The 8,570-nt window shown below is 40.4% G+C and overlaps 1 pseudogene; it reads right to left on the reverse strand.

Moving 5' to 3' along the window:
- Positions 1-3,613: 3,613 nt before the first annotated feature.
- On the reverse strand, positions 3,614-4,570 carry LOC138094458 (E3 ubiquitin-protein ligase RNF167 pseudogene; annotated as a pseudogene).
- Positions 4,571-8,570: the final 4,000 nt, after the last annotated feature.

Here is an 8,570-nt window from a genome sequence, read left to right on the forward strand (position 1 = left end):
TAATAATTTTCAAATACTGGAAGAATATCTCAATTTGTTGCACTATTCACATGACATATTTAAGTTTAATCTATATTATTAACATTTTTCCATTACTTTGTTAAGTCTAGATAATCATCAAAAAAGTAAATGATATTCTGATGGAGTAAGATGAAGGAGAAAGCATTTGCGAGTTTCTGTGGCATAAATACTCCCATCATGGTCAATTTCAGGCTCCAATATAATGTCACTGAACTCAGAGATGGGAAGATACACATAGCAACACACCATTACATGGTTTTCCACTGGATAGTCCTAATAAACATAGAGAAGCTCAAGAGCATAAAATAAAATAATTATGAAGTGATAAGTCCTGAATATGCATTAACTATGTTTTTAATAGAATTTATTTAATGGTAAATTTATATAATATGATTTTTAATAATACCCATAATTAGCAACAATGTGGCATGGTTCCTAAAAATTTAACAGCTAGCTCTCTTGAACCCATATGAGCCACTCCAGCATAGCACTGGATTATTCTTTATAGATCATTTATCCCTTCTTGCTACTTGTCACAAGCATCATGCTACAAAATGACTGTTTCTTCCTGAAGACCAGTGAATTAGGGATGGGATCTTTCTTCTCCGTCACTGGTCCATGCAGAGCTTGGAACATTATAGAAACTCAACAGATGCTTGTAATGAATACAGATTCATGTAGTGAATACACAAGACATTGAGCAGTCACCACTTTCGAGCCTGGGACTGGGCTAAAATTCTGCTGCAAACCTTTAGCTCTCTTTATTTCCTATTTTCGTTTCATAACTGACTCAGTTTAGCAGAGGCCATCCTTTTGGTATTAACTCATATTAGAAGAAGCTCATAAAAATATCAATTAGGCAATTTCTGGATTGTTGATGTTCAGTCACTAAATCATGTCACTAAACCTTTGTGACCCCACTGACTGCGGCACACCAGTCTCCCCTGTCCTTCACTATCTCCTGGAGTTTGACTGACTCAGAGAATCATATTAAAACAGAAAGGACCTTTGCGTGCACGTGCGTGCATACACAAAACTAGTGAAATTTCTCATACAGCTGAGTCTTTCTCCAGGAATTGTCCTTGTATGAACAAAGTTGCACAACCCAATGTCCTTCCTCTGTCCCTGTGACAGCCTGGAATAAATGACAGATTATTTAAGGGGCACATGGACTCAACTCTTTTGCTTCAATTTGCAGGACAATGCTGCAGGGCAATTCCAGCTCCAGGGCTCTCTGAGGCCAGGGATGGGAGTGGGAGTGGATATGGAGGGGGTCTGCTAAGGTTTCCAGTGCAGCAACACCATCCTCCAACTTTTACCTCCACCCTCCACTTCTTAAGCTCATTCAATTTATGTACACAAAGCTCTACCTCAGAATCTGTTCCTTGGGGACCATGCATACTACAGCCTTCCTTCAATGTCAGATAATGCTTATCAATGCAACCTCCTGCCAAACAATGCATATTGTGAGAAATATCAAATCAAAAAACTGGAACATAACATTAGTAAATAGAATAGATAAGCAATTGCAGTAGTATTGACAATTGATTTAATAGGACCTTATTGTCACCCTGCTTATTTAACTTATACGCAGAGTACATCATGAGAAATGCTGGGCTGGAAGAAGCACAGGTTGGAATCAAGATTGCCGGGAGAAATATCAATAGCCTCAGATATGCAGATGATACCACTCTTATGGCAGAAAGTGAAGAAGACTTAAAAAGCCTCTTGATGAAAGTGAAAGAGGAGAGTGAAAAAGTTGGCTTAAAGCTCAACATTCAGAAAACAAAGATCATGGCATCTGGTCCCATCACTTCATGGCAAATAGATGGGGAGACAGTGGAAACAGTGTCAGACTTTATTTTTGGGTGCTCCAAAATCACTGCAGATGGTGACTGCAGCCATGAAATTAAAAGACACTTACTCCTTGGAAGAAAAATTATGACCAACCTAGATAGCATATTGAAAAGCAGAGATATTACTTTGCCAACAAAGGTCCATCTAGTCAAGGCTATGGTTTTTCCTGTGGTCATGTATGGATGTGAGAGTTGGACTGTGAAGAAAGCTAAGTGCCAAAGAATTGATGCTTTTGAACTGTGGTGTTGGAGAAGACTCTTGAGAGTCCCTTGGACTGCAAGGAGATCCAACCAGTCCATTCTAAAGGAAATCAGCCCTGGGATTTCTTTGGAAGGAAAGATGCTATAGCTGAAGCTCCAGTACTTTGACCACCTCATGCGAAGAGTTGACTCATTGGAAAGTACTTTGATGCTGGGAGGGATTGGGGGCAGGAGGAAAAGGGGATGACAGAGGATGAGATGGCTGGATGGCATTACTGACTCGATGGACATGAGTCTGAGTGAACTCTGGGAGTTGGTGATGGACAGGGAGGCCTAGTGTGCTGCGATTCATGGGGTCACACAGAGTCAGACACGACTGAGTGACTGAACTGAACTGAACTGGAACTAGAATTACCATCTTAAATGCATCTTTATGGAAACACAATTGTATATTAATTTAAATAGTAAATCTTATGACCATTGATTCTGCATTCCAAAATAGAAGGTTTTCAGTGTGGTTTAGGAGTTTATTTCAAGGCTTGCATGAAACAAAATATTCAAATCCAAAGAGCTATATTGAGAGTATTTAGTCATTGCATTATCAATGTAGTGTTTGAAAGTTTGAGATGAGTTGAAATTGGCCATACAAATGAAAAATAGCTTAGCTAACATTAACAATCATTAAAGGGTGAAAATGACCTTAATTTCTAAAAAGGAAGGTCATATTCAATAGTTCTGTATTATACAACTCCCATCTTTTGCAATTACACAGGTATCTCTAGACACAGAAGACACTCAGCATGGATGAACAGTTACCACTCTCAGGTGAAAAGTATTTGATGTTGCATGTTTCCTTCACTTAAATCAGTTTTTAATTTCAAAAGAGGGAAAGACAAAGCTAAAAAGTGTTCTCTTAAAATTCCACCCCAATTAGTAAGGTTAGAATACTAATGATCACATGCTATAAAGCAACTAAATCTTTTTACAGAGCCACTTTACAGGAAAAGCAGAGGATCAGAGACCTAGAATCCAGTTATTATTATCTCATGACCATGTAGACACTGCAGGGGCTTTGCATTCTTTAGGCACTAACTGATGACAAGCATTTAGGTAGGTGTAGACTACTTCATATGCACTCACTCTAAAACAAGTAAACTAGAGACACTGAAATTTTTATGAGAAATCGCATTATGAGGACAAATGTGAAACGTTAATATACTAAAGTCAACTTAAGATATTCTGAGTTACTTAAAATAATATTTCAAATTATTTTTTCATCCTTGACACAAATAATAAAAATATGTTCTTTTAAATTATTTTTGACAGCTCTCACCCATGGCTTTTGCACGCATCATTTTTATTAACCCACTAAGTGAAGACCCAGTCCCTCTGCATGTCCAAATCCCGCAGGAGGAAGGGGCTGGGTAAGGGAGAAAGCTGAGGTAGAACTATGTCCTATCACTCAACTTGGAAGACTTGTGGGAGGAAAGGGGTCTGTGCAAGTCTGTTGCTAAAGGTGGAAAGGAAAGGGAGTATCAGATGAGACTGACAGCGGAAGAGGAAGAGGAAGATGGAGAGTATGAGGGATCTGTTGAAGACCCAAGAAACACAAAGGGGGCCGGGGCTAAGGAGCCAAAGTTAGTGGGAAGTACGGTGCTGGAGCCCAGAAGTGAGGTCCGTTCTGAGGCAGGGAGGCTTCTCAGGTCTCTTTGCTCGTGGCCCACTTGCACCTGAGTTCCTTCCTCCTGCTCCTCCTCCCCAAGATTCTGGCAAACAGGCTGCTTACAAATAGGGCACGTCCTCTTGGTCTGAGTGAGCCACGGGTCCACACAGCGGCAGTGATAGGCATGAGCGCAGGGGAGGACCCTCAGCTTGTTCCCGTCCTCATATTCTTCCAGGCAGATGGGACACACATCATACTGGTCTCCCTTGCGATAGTCGTGGGTAGGAATCTGTTTCAGTTGCTCTTTGGTCAGCCGATTCCGCCAGCGCTGATTCTGGAAACGGATACAATGGACTATCACTATGGCTCCCATGCCCAAAATGAACATTGCCAAAATCCCATAGAAAAGGATGAAGAAATAGGTCAAGAGGAATCCATTGTCAGGGACCAGAAGCACCTGAGCGCCCTGCTGGTAGATGAAGAAGGCACGCAGGTACTTAGAGCTCTTTTCGCTGATGAACACAGAAGGGATCCAGATCTGCTGCTGGGCTTCTTCGTTACTCCCCACCATGTTCAGCAGTTCATCTGAATTCACATTGTGGACCACGGCTGCACCATACCCGGCCTTCTGAGCATGTAGGACCTTGAGGTCAAATTTGCAGTCGAATCTTCGAAGCAGTGCAATGAAAACTGACCCGTTGGCCCGGGCTGGGGGAGGTGGGGCAATGGGGCTGCAGGCGTTGGCTGGCTGAGCCTCCACGAGAAACCCCTTAAGTCCTTCCTGACTCAAGGCAGCCCCAAAGAGAGCTGGGAGGTCTGCAAATTCCATCCTGCCATTGTGGTCCGAAGTCGCTCGAATGAGTCCCCTGACAGGGGATGCTCCCCACAGCAGAGTGGCCACAACCACAGGAAGACAGAGGGCCGTAGGGGGCATGGCAACAGCACGGGGGGAGATGATGAAGAGGCTGTGTCCTGGTGGCAGAAGCAGAGTTCTGTGCCCTCCCCTCCTCCTTTGGGTTCCCAGCAGTCCAACCGCCCCTACGTGCTACTTCCTAGCTACATGATAGTACAGGGAAGGAACGCCGGTTCCACCCGTTTAGTGGAGCTAGGAGAGAGATATTAATGAATCCTTTTCTGGTATACAGATAAAATGGGGAAAGAGCACAGAAGCAAGCATAGATGACAGGAAAACTGAAAAGATGGGGGAGTTCAAAGACGTAGGACTTCCAGCCAGGCGGACCGTTTCCTTATACCCTGGAAAAGGGCTTCTGGTAAAGAAAGTCAGGTTGCTTTCTGCCTTGGCTGCTCAAGATGTAGCACTTCCGGTCTTCTCTTCCTTCCTTTTCTTCCTTCCTCCAGGGGCCGTCATCATCGTTGGTACCTTCAGCTATCGCGAGAGTGCTCACCACACTTCCGGCCGATCAGACGAACTCTTGAGCCTATCTTCAAAGACATCCGAACTCTGGCTCTGCCTGGCTTACTCGATCTCGAGTCAAGACAAGCCAAACTGAGAGGATTCTAGCAGATTATTCATTTTAATATAGGTTTTGTGACAGTTGATTCTGACCTAAGAATGTGTACCTGTATCTACAAGTGCGAGTTGTTTGTCATACTCTCTCTCAAACAAGTATTTGAAAACTGAGATAATTCATAAATTCTGTCATTATGATACAAGTAATCAAGGATCATCTGTATTAAAATTTAACATTTTAATCCTTTTATCCCATTGACACAATACAATCTTTTAAGCTAATCTATTTCCCATACCAAAGACAGTATGGAGATCGAAATTAAAATTTTATTTCTTTATGAGGACCAGTTTAGGCTAGAATACATAAACCTACTGGGTGTTTGGACAGTACATTTTTCTAGGCTAATGAAGATGCCTGAAGATTTTGGTGTAGCATTGGATCCATATGACCAAGGAAATAGCCAGAATATAAAATTGTTGAAACTTAAATAGATACTTTGCCTTGTTTCCTCATTTACAACATGAAATGAGGTCCTTTGGTTCTTAGATTTTGCATTTCCATACAGCTGTCTTTTTTTCTCTTTAAGAAGTCAAAACTTGGATTAGAAAAGAAAATTATAGGCCACTTTAAATAAAGATGTGCCTCATTGGCTAAGTCAGAAACAGAAAGGTTTTATTCTGAGCACACAGTGTCAAGTTGTCCTTCCAGACTTGGGTGTTCAGCATCTCACATTACAGTATTATTGTGCCATTTTTGTACATTGGCTCCATTTTCCAAAATATTCTTGCAGACTTATCTCTGTGTTGCTGTATTTTTCCAATTTTGGACTACAACAGGTTATTAAATGCCACTGTTCCTTCTTTCACATAATCTATTCAAGGTGAAGCACAAAACAGAAAGGTCTAAATCCACCTGGATGTTAAGACACATGCTAATTTAAACCATTCCTTCAGGATTTTCAAATAAATGTGGAGAAGAGACGAGAGGAGTCCCATACTGGCACTGTCAGCACTAGCTAGTAGCTATCCTCAGTCTAAAACAATTGAAGGACTGAGACGATTTCTTTCAAGATGACTGTCAGTGAGCTTTGCTGACAACCACACCCCATCCATGGGGAAGTGATGTGGTGCTTCCCCTTAACCTCAAGTCAATGGAAAATGACTTGGAGACATTTGTGAAAATTGAGGCTCAGAGAAAAAGAAGGGGGGTACACTGGGTCAATCTCCATTTCTGCACCCAGAGAAGTTTCCAACATGGGCCAGATTCCAAACATGGGCCTTGCTATGGAGAGCCCTTAAAAGGGATCCCACGGAGCCCTTGACCTGATAGGGTAAGGAGATACCAAAATAGAGGGGTAGATACTGGAATCTAGGGGCAAAGGAAGACTCACAGGTAACCATCCCAGGAAAGATATTGTCCTCATCAGGTGAGCAGCCTAGAAGACTCAGAAAAAGAAAAAAAAAAAAAAAAAAAAAAAACTGCCAAGGACTCCACCAAAGCAATGTATAAGAGAGAAGGAGTTAGTTTGAGATCATTTGCTGTGGGGGCAGTCAGTGACATCAGATCGCTACTGAACCAGCCAACCATGATTATTCCCTCTGAGACCAGGCTTCAAGAGGTCAATAGCAGAAGCTGACCAGAGCAGGAGGGGTGCAAAGACAAGAGAAGAGAAGCCAGCAGCACCCCAGTCCCCCACCTCTGCCACTCGGCCAAACTTTCCAAGCTTGATTTGAATCTGAGCCAGGGAAGAAAAAAACTATTTAATGAGTCTGAGATTTTATATTACACCAAACTACATTAGAATTGTGCAGTTGCTAGTCTGAATGCATTTGTGTTTAAGATGATCAAAGACAGAACTGAATCCAGGCTTCTTTAGTTCTAGAATTTAACAATTTGGGAAACTCCTTCAATTAAAAAAAGTGTGTGTGTGTGTGTGTGTGTGTGTGTGTGTGTGTGTGTGTGTGCACGCAGACATACTTATACACAAAATTGTGGTGTCAAAGTCAGGAGCATAGCCTTGGAAGGACATCTGCAAAGAGAATCTGAAACATTCTCCCAGTTCAGGAGAGCAAGACTACTTTTTCCAACTCTGTTGGAAAAGTGTAAACAAACCTTTTTTTTTTTTTTAGGATTTTCAAAAATTTATTTATTTTTAATTGAAGGATAACTTCTTTACAATATCATGTTGGTTTCTACCATACATCAACATGAATCAGCCATTGATGTACATATATCCCTTCCCTCTTGAACTTTCCTCCCACCGGAGATTCTTTTCAAAACTAGAAATAAAACTACCATATGATCCAACAGTCCCACAATGAAGCATATAACCTGAGGAAACCAAAACTGAAAAAGACACATGTACGCCAACGTTCATCCCAGAACTATTTATAATAGCTAAGACATGGAAGCAACCTATATGACCATCGACAGATGACTGGATAAAGAAACTGTGGTACATGTGTACAATGGAATAAATTACTCAGCCATAAACAAACCTTTTTACGAAAAAACTTAACTCACCAAGAGGCTGTAATCAACTATTATTGAGATTTTATCAAATTTATGTTAAATATACATTTTATTCACATGTATAGTTAATATATAAATACACACTATCTCTATAAAATTTGTTATATATGAATTTTGTAGCAATAGCATATATATAGAACCTAGGTCTCCTGCATTGCAGGCAGATTCTTTACTGACTGAGCTGCCAGGGAAGCCCCATATGTATGAATACATAATTTTAAAATAATTGTCTCTTAAATAAAGTACAAGTTTATTAGCTTAACTTGGTAAATTATTCATCTTTTGGTTAGATAGTCCAAATTAAATTATCATTATTTGTCACCCATGATCCATAACTATCTCAATCTAGGGCATTTAGCTTGTAGGAGCTATCAAAACTATCTGCCTTTGTATGGCTGCTATTTTGCATATAAGATTTTATACATATATTAAGAATTTCCATAATTTCAGCTTTGCTTAACTCTACCTTTCCCAAAAGAATATAAAGCTCTACTTGCCTTCCTCTTTTCTAGTTAGTAATGGCCTTCTCAGAAAAGTTTAAACAAAAGAAAATGTGTCATATAGAACAATAGATCCCCTTGAAATGGTATCAGACAATCTGGTCTCCTGTATAAACCTTCAAAACCATATTGTGTCCTTCCAGTGCGGGAAAACAATTAGTCAATTCAATGGTGGAAAAAGAGTGAAGTTGTTGACAGGCATTGCATTATTTAATCAATTAGTGATCATATGTATTTTTTTTTTCAATTTTCAACTCATCCATACTGCAGACAGAGACACAAATTTATTTATTTATCATCTATTTATTGAAATAGAATCATCAAT

Source organism: Capricornis sumatraensis, chromosome 18 (genome assembly GCF_032405125.1).
Source record: "Capricornis sumatraensis isolate serow.1 chromosome 18, serow.2, whole genome shotgun sequence".
Classification (NCBI taxonomy): domain Eukaryota; kingdom Metazoa; phylum Chordata; class Mammalia; order Artiodactyla; family Bovidae; genus Capricornis; species Capricornis sumatraensis.